The following is a 15,432-nucleotide window of genomic DNA, read 5'->3' on the forward strand; positions in this document are numbered from 1 at the left end:
TTTCCTTTTTTTGTTTTTGGAGCGATCAGTGGTGAAAATTAGAAAAGGGACAGAGAAAGACGGGAAATTTGGTTGACTAAGCAAACGTTTAGATAAATCAATAAAGCAGCTTTCTTCCGAGGCGTTCGAACCCACAAAAATCGCCCCCTTAACAACCCTTCCTTTGCAACATCATACTGCACGCGATCCTATCGGGGAGAACCGACGAACACTTTATTTGTGATGATCGGATAACATTTGTGAACAGACGAAGAAAAAAGATCGTATTGCTAAATCAGCAACTTCCTGTTTTCGTTCTTCACTGGAAGCTTTCATACGTTTCGAAGAATACGCGATTCACGCTAATATGCAAAATCGATAGTCTTAATGAGAGGTTATGTTCCCTCCGTATTGGAATGTAAAATGAAATTAAAGGGCATTTAGGAAAGAAAGTTTTGCTTACTTTTTTTTTTCTTTTATGAAATTCTTAGCACTATTGAATAATGTAATTAATATCGAAGGATTCATTTTATATTTTTAATTTTTTTTTAAATATATTTTTTTTATATTTAGATAGAATTTAATAGAATAATAAAATTTGCTCAGTATCTCTCTATCGGAGAAATTGTTTCCAACATATTGCAGTAAGAAACTTTACTAGAAGTATCTTTACATATGCTCGTTGATTTTTAATAAAATATTACGCTTGTTAAAAGCTGTTCACACAAAGGATATAACCTAACAAACACGAAGATGGTACCCCGCTGGGGGTAGCCACCCACATGATAATCAAACAGCTAAAAAATTCTACCAAATGTCCGAATTGGACAAATTGTGAATGTAAAGTATTAAATAAAAAAAAAGTTGCTCGAAAAGTTCGTTCCGATTTTTAAGGACTCTGATCAACATAAAAAATCATATCGAAAAACTTGAGACATTCTGGAAGGATGGAATATTCAAATTGCGTGAAAGATGAAGAAAGGTTGGGGAAAAAAATGTTATAGCATGTCAGAGCATGCGGTCCTCGAAGTGCTAACAATAAAATATCTAAAGATCCGCATGACATTCAATTAAAAAATACATATAGACAAGAAGTTGTATGAATATATATATGCTAGAAGTTTTAATCGCGTTTTGTAGATTCTTAAAAAATCTAAGCTTATCATACAGTGATTCTTGTAAGAATACAGTAAGGAAAACAATGCTTTTGCAAATAGCGAACGTGAGGAGTTGCCTCACTTTCATAATTAATGGATTATGAAAATCGTAAACAACAATTTCTTTATTTTTGACATATTGTTCTTGTTATTATTTTGTATCTGTTCGGGATTTTGAGTGGCTCTATCCCTTCTTTGAGAAGTTCCGAAGTATGCAACTTGATATGTTACCAGCGAAACAATTCATCGCGACCTCAAGATAGCCACAGTTAAAGAAGAAATGTACAAGTTCAGAAACAGATATAATATAAGAGTTAACAACCACCAAAACCCATTAGTTACCCAACTACTTGACACGACGGATCAGATCCGCAGACTAAAAAGAAAATACCCTTTAGATTGAAGCATTAGATTCAACTAGAATCAAACATACTATGCATTATTATAATCCAAGTTACAGTACCACGTCAAAAGAATTTACTTATAATTCCCAATGAGAATTGATTGTAAATAGTCTACCAAATAAAAAAAAAAGTTCAGAAGTACCTGTCCTGCCCGAGCTGTAAACCTAATGACTCAGAGGTCAGAGAAAACTCCCGGGAAAACCCCTAGGGATAAACCCCAGGGAAAACCCCAGGGAAAACCCCAGGGAACCCCCTAGGGATAAACCCTAGGGAAAACTCGGCCGGAAAGGCACGATGGACGGACAAGACCCAACGGCTGGTGGGGAGAATCGGCAACATACTAGGAGAGTCATCGTCAGAACATCGTACTCTGCGGGTGAAATACTAGAATCATCAACTGAGCGTCATACCGTGCGGGTGAAATACTTCAGTCTCAACAAGGCCTTACCACCGTCGTGTTCATAACATCGAACTTTACTTTTATAATAGGGCAAATAAAGTGCCAAATTACGCTAACACTCGATCTATTAAACCTCCTCCACCTTGAACGTTAAGTCATTCAAGGTACGTGATATCGACTGATCGGTTTGACCTGACCGGTTGCTCTTTAGTTGATAAATCGCAACAGTATCATAAACGTCAAATTAATGCCGCTTAAAACGTCGCCCTCGTCTATAATTCTGTTTCTTTCGATTCGATTAAAACGCCTATTTTCCTTACCTAATTCGCTATCCTCTTCCGATTTTAAGATTCTTCATTTATTTATGTTAATGTGTCTTATTTCTAAAATATAAAATAATACCAACCTTAGAATTTAAATTAAGAAACAAAATTGGAATTAAAATTCGAAATATAAAAGTATTACCTGTATTAATAACCTCTGTCAGTATATGATGTTAACACAATTTAAAACAATAAATCATTCAAAATGGCTAAAATTTACATATCAACCGAGAGAATATAGCAAAATGGAGTTGTTCCACTTTCACAGCAAAAAACCGCATTTTCCATTTACCAACCGAATTTATACTGACCTACTTTATGTAGCGTATACTTAAAATTTGGATGTTAATTTGGTAGTAAACTATAATTTCGTGTTTAATAAAAGCCAAAACGAGGTGAAATCAAATTTTTTTCAGAAATGGAGTTGCCCTACTTTCATAATAAACGACAATGCAATTTTGCAAAGTTATTTTCTTGTATTTATATCTATTATAGAGCGTATATTTAAACCCTATATTTCGTTTTAATCCTTCTAAATTTCTTCATTCTAATCGTGCATGTAGTACAGTTTCTTCTGGTTCCCCTCTAGTCGTTTAAATAAAAAATGTTGATCTGTATCATAAATGAGAAGAATCTTAAGAAGTAGTTTGAGCGTTTTTTAACTAGAAATAAGCATTCACATAAAACAACTAACATAATATTTTTTATGTGCAATAATCTACTTGCTAGGAATTGTTGCAAAGTCTACAATATTATATACTTTCAATAGTTCTCATAAATAAGAAGACATAAGTTTCTATAATTATTATTTTAATTTAATTATTTCAATTATTTATTTATTAAAAAATATGTATTTTATTTTTTGCGAAACCATCGAGGTTCAATCGCTAGCTTCAATTATTTTTCCCATAATTTTTTCATCACAACGAAGATATTTAAGAAGATGCTTATCGAAAATGGATGATCAAAAATGGTTTACCACCGATAAGCAGATTTTCCAATCAGTAACATATAATATGGATACGTTTTGATCAAAATCGTGCACCAGATGCGAAACGCGTCGCATCTCCGCCCGCAACCCTACAACAAGGTGGTGGAGGGTTGGAACGCGGTTCTCTACATCAAATTTTCTCCTCGAGGAGGGCCCCATGTGTCGCGATCTGCGTATGCAAAACGGTAATCGAAATTCGCGTTGCGTACTCACGTGGGTAACGACACTCTGGAGAGAACGATGTCGAACGACAGGCTCGCGGTTCGATTCGAGGCGAGAGATTGTCTCCTGCGTCTGAAACGACAGGGGTGAGCGCTATAGATGAAGGTTATGGACTGAGATTCAACGTCGATGAGGACTGAGCGAGGGCGCATATCGTGGATTGGAGACAAAATTCGAATATAAATTTTTTTTGCTGAAAAAACTGGTACATCTTCTCTTTCCTTTCTCTTTCATTTTTTCTTCTTTTTCCATTAGCTTCCTTTGCTATTCTATCTTTATATACGTGTACGGGTTGCCAGAGAAAATGAGTCCTCAGAGCTGGAGGATGCTAAAGAAATACGCTTCTCGTTTAGTTCAAGATCTTTTCTTCTGTTCATCCTTTCGTCGTGTAGAAAATTTTGTACATTCAACTTCTTCGTTCCATTCCTTTATATCAGTCCCTTTTGAATTCTTTGAAAGATGATACAGATGGCATGATAATCTAACAAGAATAGTAGCGCACTTATTGTACCCTAGCATCCCATATTAGTTGTTCTAAAATTCGATTTAAAATTAAAAAGGAAATTTTAATACTAACGACAAGCAAATTTTAGATATTTACATTCTCACTACATCGGCATAAATACGATAAGTAAATTCCTACCAATTTAATCAACATTTATTTTGTGTATTTATTTATTTATAATATTTCTCCTTAAATCCGTCTTCCTCTCGATCACAAGATAGTTCCTTATTCATTTTCATTCATATCTCCTCTGTTCTTCTTAAGGATGACTATAATTTATGTATTATCTCGCCCTCGCAGCAATACAATGCGTCGATCGACCTCGCGAAGCCACGAAGGTTCGCATCGTTTAACTCGGACCGTTTGGACTCGTGTGACAACGTCTGTCGGGCTTCTTATTAGTCATAGGCCATGATGGTTAGTCGGGGGAACCCCTCGTGGACAACGTATCGAATGTACTTCGATGCACGCCGCGCGAGGGGGCCCTGTGCGTGAAGGGGCGCGCCCCCATCACCATCATGCACCCCGCTATACTATGTCCTTAGCTAGTGTTTCGCACGACGCTCGCCCGTCGCCTGATCCTCGCGTTCGTCCTAACGAAATAACGCGAATATCATTCACTACTGTTTACCGTTTTTCTGCTAGTGGTTATGGTTTTCGCGTTCGAGGGTGGTGCAAGTGTTACGGGGGTGAATACAGTGGATGACGATAGTGTGAAAGTGCTGTTGCAAGAGTCATCTGGTGGATTTCTGAATGAAGGAGCCACCAGAATGCCAGGAAAATGTTGTAATGGAAGGGGTTACAATGTTGACAAAGCTTGTATGGTGAAGAACGTGTTTCTCTTTTGAGTTTTATTCTTTGGAAAGTGTTATGGCTGAATGAAAGAATTTTATTTAGTAGGTTGTCCTAAAAGATTCTTTCGTTTTGTAAGGAAATAATAGATGCACAATATTTTTTGTTTTATAATTTTATTGAATTATGTATAACCCATTTTGTAGCAATAGAACAAATGTATAATTCATTTTGTTATAATAGAACAAAATAGATGATACGTAATTCAATAAAATAACGTAAAACAAAAAATGTGCATTTATTACTTCCTTGTAAAGCAAAAGAAACTCTTGGGGCAACAATAATAGATGTAGGGATCAAAATTCCGTGCTTTTATAAACATAATTCAATTTGTATCCCCATTTTGAACGATTGATTGAATTATATTAATTTGATACTGATGGTAATAACAATAATAATTTCATTAGCGATCTTATTTGTGCTTTTGTATCTTTGCATTCTCGCAAGGTTGAAATAATTTCCGTAATTTAAATATTCTTCCATAAAACTAAAGGCACAGAATTTTCCTACGTCTGTTTCTTATCTCACTCATGTAGGGAAATTATTCCGAGTATACGAGATATTTACCACAAAACTAAACCGAGTTTCTTGTGCTTTATTTCTTTAACAAAATTTTGTCCACGGTTCTGTCTATCAAACTAAGTTCCTCTATGGAAAAACCAAATAAATATGTGAATACTGAAATTCTATTAAATATAAAAAGTATTTTTATATCAAAATATGAATAATTTATAACAATATACAAAACTACCTGATACTCTTACAAACTATAATGCAAGGATAAACATCTCCAAAGAGAATATTATTTAAATGTGATACGAAACACTGTCATTGAATTTCGAGCATAGAAGAGTCGAGGATAAACAAAGAGAAATGGCAAGCAGCTTAGCTCGGCTCGATATTGGGATTTATGCGTTGAGGGGAGTACGTGGACGATAATTCGCCGCGTAGCGGCGATCATGGAGGCGTTTACTCGTACAGTGTTTCCTTCTATACCATTGTACGCGGTGGACTTGCGATTTTTTCAACGTTTTGAATATCGTGGATCGTGGAAGGATGAGGCGTTTGTCTTACACGCGGTTTTACACTGGCGAACGCGTCAGGTGGCATATGATCAACGTACAGCACTCTCGAATAGGATTCGCGAACATCAGGTAATTTTTCTTCCACTCTGGATGGGTGGATTTTCATGATGTTAGAGTTTGATATCATCAGCTCCCTCGAGAGTTTGGTTAGAGTGCCTTGGAAGGGAGTTTAATGCATGGTTGGTATGTGCTTGCTCTAAGTATAGTGATGAAAGTTATTTTGGGTTTTTTTTAAATTTTATTTTAAGTGTGACTTAAACAATTTTAAGTATAATTTCAACAATAGTTTGTAAGTTAAATAATAATTGAGTAATGAAAAAAGAATAGAATTTGTAATAAAATTTATGTTCTCTTTTAAATATTTCTTTATTATTTGTTGTAAATTCTTTTGTTATTATATTATTGTATCTTGTTGTTTTGTCCTATTCGTATTAATCTGAAAGATTTGATTGTATTTTGAGTTGAAGATATTTAATGCGTTAATGAATTGAATAGTGTATTGTATATGTAATATTTTTCAAAAATATTATTGATAATGATTCCCTAAATAGGCCTAATGAACGTGTTCTCCAAAGTCTCGTTAAATATGTTCGCTCTAAATGCTTTGTTCACTCTTAAGAATTCACCCTTCAGTTCGTGTGCAAACGGTTCTATTCAGTCGGCATTTACACTTGTTAGACACAGTCACACCCTTCTGCATTCTACGAAATTATTACATTTATGTTTCCACTATAGTTTCCGTGAAAATCTTCAATTACTACAATTCTAGAAAAAGGTCTTCTAAAGATACTCACTTAGTTAATTTAACATATTCAGCTCGTTAACCTGATTGATTGCGACCTTATTAATTGTGAGCTAAAATATTCTTAATAAGATATGTAATTAGTATAATTAACAAATAATAGAATAATCGTTTATCTCTTTCAATAAATGACTAAATTAAAATTGTATTGATACTTCAACCGATTTATGATTATCCTGTCATTCTTATTGATCAATAAATCAATGCAACTCAAAAATAAAAAGTCAGCTGACTTATTAATTTGCCCGAGGAATCTGTAATTCGAATTGTAATTTGGGTTTAATTTGTCCATCCTCTTATAGCACTCTTCAAAGATCCCCAAAGTTTCTAATAAGAGAATTTATTTTTGGCATACTGAAGAAACATAGTAAGTGCAAATGGCGGCCAGGACCCGGTGAAAGAGCGTATTAATATAATCCTATAATTCCACCGGATGTTCCGCTTGTACTCTCTCCTCGGTCAGCCGTTCCGGCGTCAGTATCAATTACTTTACCCTTGTCAACCCGGTTAACCCTCCGCAGGTCTGGTGAATCGGCCTTTCGACCGTCTCGTGTCAACATCTTCGCCGGGTGAGACGCATCCCCGTGAAAACCTGAAAATTCGCTCTAGGTTTCTATGGAAGGGAGAATTAAGAAAGTTGAGGAATTGAATTTGAAATGAGGCGAAGTGAATTAGACAGGTTTGTTATTCATAAATGGCTTTGAGGTTAGGTAGAGTTAGGTAGAGTTTAGTCGCTAATTTTGGTGACAGTTTAGAGATTTGTGATTTTGATGAGGATGAGGATAGAATTCTGAGTTCTTTGAAGAAATTCTAGAACTTTGAACAGCTTAAGAATTTAGTTCCAAGATTGATTGATTACTTTCTAGAACTTATTTGTAAGTAACATTTCAGTCGAACCTTGTATAGGTTATATTATTCGAAACTCAATCTTCTTTAAAATTTGGTCACCCTAGAAACGTTTGTACTAAGTACGCACAAAGTAATATTCGTAATCTTAAATATAGAAAAATCTACGTCAATTTAATACATTCATCCTTCTTTTACTATATAACATTCGTCTTTACTATTATTGTATTGATATTCATATCTGTTTTACCCATAGAGTTATCAATTTTCACTCTCAAACCTAACCCAACAAAAGACCTTTGGTAACCTTCCTAACCTCTCCCAACAACAATTTCAATAATACCATACGATCTTTTCTCATTTTGAGTTCAATTTATCCATCCTAGAAAAACACGCATTATGTTATATTCAACGTACATATATGATACATTTTACGTGATTTTCTTACTAACCAGCTGTCAGTTGATGAAAAGCACAGAAAGTAGATGTCAGAAGCTAATCCCTAAGTTTGACATAAGCTGTGCCTGAACAGAGAACTACTGCGTCTTTGGTATCTTAATTCGCGACGAATAGGTTAGGTGGTGTACACGCCGGAATCCCTAAATCAGGATTAACGGGGAGATACAGCGTTGGCTGTAATCCTTCGCGTGGCGAACTAATGTCTCGTTCGCGCACGTCGGACGTGTTTTGCCCCGGTCTGATATAATACGTTTTACCCGAGTTCTACGAGCGTATTTAGTCATCCCACTCTCGCAATTACGCTTAATATTAATTTTGTCTTAAACTAACAGCCTGTTTCCGGGGGAAACAGAAACGAAGGGAATACCGTGGCGAGAATTCTCATTGACACAGCGACTTTCAGTATGTGTAACATCTTCGAAATGTTATGATGATCTGTTGCAATGGGTGGATTAGGTTAAGTTATATGTTTACATGACTCGATCGTAAAGGAAAGTGAGATTAACAGAACTTTTTCTTCATAGTCCGATTATATTTCATCATTTAAGTCTTGTTGGTACTTATTAGGGTAAAATGTGAGAAGGAAAATTACTAGTAAAAAAACAATTATTAATCTACTGAATTTGTATTAATTGAGATATTTGATATCGGTTTTATTCAAAATGATTTGTGTATTGGTCACTAATTTATAATTTGTTAATGATCGAAATCCAAAATTGAAAGAAACAATAAAATCTTGTAACATGTTCTCCATCTCACTATACAAGATACATATAATTGCTCAGAAAACTAACCTTCAACTTGCATGAAATTCTTCGAACACCAAAAATTTCAAATGCAAAGAAATATGTCTATCACCCGCTTCAAAAGGAAAAGGGAGGAAGAGAGAGAGAGAGAGTACCAACACAATAGAAGAATCGATTTTCGCCGTTACCGCGCGCTTCCATTCTCTTCCCTTTTATTTATCCTTTTCTTCGGATGGACATAAAGAGAATGAGAAATACGAAGTGAAAGAGACCGTGGACCAAACAAGACGAACAGTTTTCTCGAGGCTATGTCGAAGATTCGCTCTCGTAGAGGCCGCTCGAGTTTCGATGGTACGTCGTCGGCTGAATACCAAGTACCCGGCCAATGGGACAAGGGGATGATCGTGGACGTTGCTTCCAAGGGACGTCTACTTGAGAAAAATGATCGGAGGAGACGATCCAGGCTGGAGACTCGTCCTGGCAATAAAACGATTCTACAGGGACGAGTTGGTCCGTCGTTTTGGCTCTAGTGACTTTTCGTAGTCTTTAGTGGTATCGGGTTTTATGGACGGATGATGGAATTTTGATGGAAAAGTTTGGATCGTTTAGGAGAAAAATGGTATCCGAGAAATCTCTGTCATATCATGATTTATTTATTTTTAAACCACGATATAAGAAATTTTTAAAGAAAAACTACGAATCTTCGAGTGTATGGGGTAGTTTGAAAATAGAAGTATTTTATTTTACAATTGTTAATTTTATCATATTTTACTAATTTAGAAATAAAAAATTTAATTTTATAACGGACCGATTATGGCTTCTCAGTTTGTTATTAATTTCCGGAAATATAAGAATATATAATAAAGAGTGTATAATAAAGAGTGTAAAGAATGTATAATAAAGATTTCTAAAAATATACAAATTATATAACATTTAAATAGATTCTAGACAAATTAATCTACAAAGAATAATAATTAAGTCAAATAGTTATAAATATTCGAAACAAAATTCTTCAAACGTACGCAGCTTTTGAATCACTCGGTATATCGTAACGTTTAAATACTGGCTCATCGCATGCATACATATGTACTTGGTCCCATTCCTACTCGGCAAGGCTTAATGTCAGCAACCAATCCTGCCAGCCGACAGCCATGCACGCCGGGTTGCCGGGCTGCAGGTGCAGATTGCACCGCGGGTGGTTGGCTTTCTAGGCTTCCGAGAACAAAGATCCGCTTTCTATTTGTCTGAGGTATTTGTCTGATGTAGACGATGTCTACCGCGATGAAGCTCGATTCAGGGCAGAAAGCTTGATTCCAAGACGATATAGACGCAATGGAGCTTCGTTGTGGAACAAGGAAAGAGAGAACTTGTATCGCAATCAAGAGATGAGGTGTATTTAACGGGGCTTAACAGTGGTCCTCGTTGGAGCTTCTAACTTTTGAGGAATCAGTAGACTATCAAAAGTAACGATATTTGGTGAAATTACTTAAAGAGGATACAGTTTATTTATGTCTCTTTTAATCTTTTCTGAGTATTTTAGAAATTCTGCATGTCAATTTATTGAAGTCAAACATATTGTAGTTTTCTCTAATTCATACTTCAATATGGTTCTAATATTCTCTGTTTTAATCGTTCTAAACAATCAATTTTATTTCATTTTCTAAATTTATTCACTGACACCTTAATTTAGGCATTCCCAACATCGCTGTAATTCCATTAAACAAGACCATCGCATTTCAAGAAATTCATGTCCGATCTTTAGAGAACCTATGTATTAAGTGCATACAATAATAAATTTAAAAAATGATAAATAACATGTTATTTAAAATATTCTATGTCTATGCGTGTAACTAATTTAAGGAGTCCTTTGAATAGCACTGTTACAAATTTTTATGTATGAAAACCAAATAAAAATGATTGTGTGAATATTAAAAAACATATTAAACATTAAAAAACGTTTCTAAAAGAAAAAAGTCTCTATCAGAATGTACAAGGGAGCAATAATAAAGTAACAAAGCACTCAATACTTTAGAATCCCCTTTACTTCTTTCATCATTAATGTCTTCTCGCGGCTCCAGTTCGTCGAAACCCCATATGGCTCCCTCTGTCGTCATGGCGGGAGATCAAAGAACGGGTCGAAACCGCGGGAACAGAGTTCGGGGTAAACAATCCTAAAATACTGTCGAATAGAGAGACCACGGTGAAATCGTTAATCCTCGATGTTCGGCCGTAACTTAATTTTACGTCCTGAATAAACCTTCTCTCTCTTACCGTCTCTTTATGGTCGCCTTATCGTTTCTCTTGATGTTCGTAATGGCGTCCCTCATCGAGGTAACTTCGTCTCCATCGAAACATTTTTATCCTCATTCCTCTCATCACTTTAGTAGACAGTACGGTGATCGCTTAAATTTTAATAAAATCGCACAAACATGCATTTAAAAAGGAATAGATATTTGTTGTCCATTTTGACTAGATCTATTTACTGTCTTTGTCATTAATGGACTATGCGTGTTTATGGGAAATTAAAACACATTATATAAAGCACATTAAGTGTAAGGTAAGATCTCCTTCTCTATAGGGTCACGTTAATTATTGAAGTTTAATTAGGCCTCATGATGATTTTGCGTCTAGGTTCTCCAAAGGTATAAACGCGGCCCTAAATATATAATCAATATTTATAGTTATAAGAATATTTCAAGGGTATAGTAAATCTCTGTGTAAGAGATCCATTTCTTTAAACGCATTTGTCAAAATATTGATTTACATAAATATCTACCGCCTAATTAAGTTTAGATCACATTGAACTTGAGACACTGAATAATGCGCAAATGATTGAACTGAAACGAAACAACTCTGCTGGAATTTTCGTATTATGTAGGTACTATTGTATAGTTTACAGACAATTTTCTTACCAGTACGTCCAGGTTGTAGAAGCGAGAGAAGGTGAAATTTTGGCGAGGATTCATGTCACGATCAAAGACGTCGGGACGTTCTAATACCGTGGACGAAAGATCTGTTTGGTATTCGAGCCGCGAGGTCACTCGGTATAGGAAGGGTCGTGATTGAATCTACGTAGCCGGCCACGATCCAAAGAAACACCCTGCCGGCATTTATATCCCATGGGATCTGCCCCCTTCTCCATCCCTTCTAGTAGGCTCGTCTCTGCTGCGTACGTACCGTGAGCTGCGACAGGAATAGTTTTATTATAGCGAACGTGTTGACCATAACGCAAATACCCCCTGTGAACTCATACCCCTTGGTCGCTTGTGTCTCTGAGACAGGGGAAACGCGTGTCTTTGTGGAATGAACACTTTGGGTAATGATCGAGACGTGGAAAAACTCTGTTCTTGGTTTCTTGTTGTTGAGGGCTCCAGACTTTCTTGGTGGGAGAAAAATGGGGCGCATTGGGGGATATTGTTTGGGACCTGATTTGTGGAGGTTGGTGGCGCAAAATGGAAAAACATTTTTATATGAATACTCGGTATATTACCAATTTTTTTCAACCTCATTTTTGAATCACCGTGTATATATTTGGTGATCCTTTAGAATTTTTATTTTGAAAACTCTGGGTACGATAAGAATGTTTCTATTATTGAAATTATTCTCTTAAAAAGGATATAATTATTGTTACAACTATGCGTCTTTAATCTGTGCCATTTCTAAGTCATATTACAGGGCGTGGTTCTAATATTTTTGATATTGAAGAATAATTATACTTTTATATATATATATATATATGTTTAAGAGAAACATTTGTTTTAGAATGTAACGTAGTTTTAAGATTTAGGATATCATTACCTGAGGAGGTTGAAATTCCAGATATCGTTCGTATTGCTTAGTTAAATGGTCACAGGGATATTGTTAATAGGCGTGCTTTGTCCAGTGACGGAAGGGGAAGCTGTTGATACGTATTTGGGTAATAAAGAGCGATGCGGAGGGTGATTTCGAAGGTGAACTAATTCGATGGGTTTTCTGGGATTTGCGTTTTCCACAGGGAACCTATAATTATAGGGATTGGTCGTTGAATTGCGTTTTTAGTGATTGAGAAGCAAATTTTGACGCTTTAACAGTATTTAGGGTCACTGAATGGATGTAATAATTTCGGAATAATTACATACATTTGCTATTGGATTTTTTTAATCCACTTACTCTCTTCATAGCAATTTTCATTCATCTAATTGGCTTATGATGTTATTCCAAACTTGGAAAATAAATTGGATAATAAAGTCTTACTTATATGATTCTATAATCTAATTATTTTATCCGAGTAATTATCGAGCAAGCATAACTTATACTTATTGTAGATTTAGTCGAAAAATGGTTTTACATATACGAAGAATTGGGATTTTCTAAATCTTTTTTTCTGTATTAATTTGTATAAAATAACGAGATTTTAACTTGCACGATTTGCTCCAGTAGATTTCAAGTTTTGTTTCGTAACATACAAGTTTCAGAACATTACAGATACGATAGTATTTAATGTGTTTCCCTTTTCAAATCATTCCTTGCATATCTTCCTCTTTTCATATTTCGCGCCATCTTGTATAATACACAACTGTAGACCGTCCCTACCGGACTATCCCTATTTTTGAAATATGCTTCTCGCGCGATCCCTCTAGCCTCTGTGTCGACCTCTGCAGTATCATATTCAATATGGGTGCCCATAAGTCGAGCGATAATGCAATATGCCGACGTCAGGTCCTAGGGTTACTGGACTACGAACAATGTGGAAGAAAGTTCGCACGAGAATTCTCTATTAAATCTGGATTTACCGTCGCCTTTTTTTCTACTCTCTTCTCCGCTTTCATCTCGTGGATTTTCTTTTTCGACCTGCATCGGCAGATTTTAATAACGACCGCGATGGAACACACCGATGAGTCAACTAATAAAAATTCTATATCTGCGCTTTTTACGTGAAAAACATACGGATTTTCTGGTTGAAATACGTGCTTAGTGAATTGTATAAAATGGAAACTGCAGAGGACAAATATCATAAGTCACTAAATATCTTAAGTAGTTTTTATAGAGGCACAGTTTTAAATTGCTGTATATTGTCAACCTATCCCGTATTATTAAAATTGTTTATTTATTTAGTTCTTTTCATCCCCTTCAAAATTTTAAAAACATTGTTCATAATATTAAAGATATTAGAATATCTAAGAAGAAGAAATCATTATCTAATCCACTTTTTCTGACTTGTCTCGTTCAAACACTTATATCTGAGGGATGCCCACATGTAGGATCACTGTATCAATTAAAAGAAGATTACAGATTCGTGAACGGGCCGACTGTATCGAGCACCAAATGATTTACGATTCGCTTTGGTTATGCCCCCTTTTCTCATCGTAAATCGAAGCTGGCCGTCGCGTCGTCTTTATGGTTCACAGATTCCAAGGCTCCATCTGCACGCCACGCCATAAAACTAGCTATACATATACCTATCCCTTTCTCCCTTTCCTTTTTTCCTGCATTGATCGATCGAGTCGTCGAACCACTTCCGTTATATATAGAATATATAGCTCGTATTTTAGGCAACCACTCGTAAGCAGCTGCTTTTCAATGGCCGAAAAGGGAGAAACAACAAGAAAGGAGACAAGCTCTAGCCGCACCTTCTCAGGGGCGAATTTTACGTGTTACCATACAGTTTCCAGGGAAAAGGTCAATTAATCGTGAGTAGGCTCGACGACCGATCGTAAACCTTTCCAATCTATTGATTATACGTGGCTTCTTTTGTGAGATGCTTTAATTAATGCAGTATGCTCTTTGACATGTGTTCTAATGCTCAGAAGCACTTGTAGGTTAGATAATGGGACGTTAAGTTAAAAAATGAAATTATGGTAATGTCAATTTGCTGTATGAAATAAAGGTTATGTTTCTAATGATTTGATATTTAGAAACTTTTTAATTTAAAAAATATAATAATAGCGGTTGGAGAATTCGTTTGAAGTTTTTAGAATTTTAGATTGGAAAATATTTTTTATTTTTATTCAATTACTGTGATTCTTATGCGATATCGTCATTACAGAATTATTCATTACTACATTGCTTAAATATAGTCCATAAGCTTTTCCTACTTAAGTATATGCTGGTGCTAACCGTTTCATTATAAGCTTACCCAGAGTATGATGAACATTATCTTAGGAATAATTAAAGAGCTGCCTTGTTCCTCCTTTTACCGACAATTTCGCGTTACGTTGCCCTCCTCATCAAAAGCGACCCCTCTTCTAAAAAGGTACTTAATCTCAAAGTACTACTCTATTCACTTCACAATTTCGAACTCATTAGTGCAATCTCTTGTTCAAAAAGAAATTCCCTGCGTTACTACATTTTCTATAGCAATTTTAAAAGAAGAGCGAGTTCATAAAATAACCAATATAATTCACATCACTTATATCTTCTGAATACCATCAAACCAGCACCGTGATATCCTCCAAAACCTCAGCTTCTCCCAACTCTGCAAGAATCCTTAAGTTCCTCTCAACAATTCTTCCTCTCTCTCTCTGTTTCTCTCTTTCTCTCTCTCCCTATTCCTACGGTTTCCCCTACCATCTTTCCCATTTCACCAATGATCCACGCATCGGACAAACGGTTTCCCCACTCCGTTACGCTGTTAATTCGCAGCGTACAAGGTTTATCTCCGGTCCAGTCTCACCTCCAGCCC

At 35.7% G+C, this 15,432-nt stretch overlaps 1 protein-coding gene across 3 annotated transcripts in view; it reads left to right on the plus strand.

Annotated features, from left to right (window-relative positions):
• Positions 1-15,432, plus strand: part of LOC122569356 (protein espinas-like) — a 113,811-nt gene that overhangs the window by 62,453 nt on the left and 35,926 nt on the right. Inside the window, exon 1 of one of the 3 annotated variants that reach the window (XM_043730274.1) lies at positions 5,951-5,987. The exons of the other annotated variants lie outside the window; for them this stretch is intronic. The gene's annotated coding sequence lies outside the window, so the exon portion shown is untranslated. Of the gene's footprint in view, positions 1-5,950; positions 5,988-15,432 lie in introns of those variants that run through there. 3 annotated transcript variants of the gene reach the window in all.

The sequence above is a fragment of the Bombus pyrosoma genome, linkage group LG7 (assembly GCF_014825855.1).
Source record: "Bombus pyrosoma isolate SC7728 linkage group LG7, ASM1482585v1, whole genome shotgun sequence".
Lineage (NCBI taxonomy): Eukaryota > Metazoa > Arthropoda > Insecta > Hymenoptera > Apidae > Bombus > Bombus pyrosoma.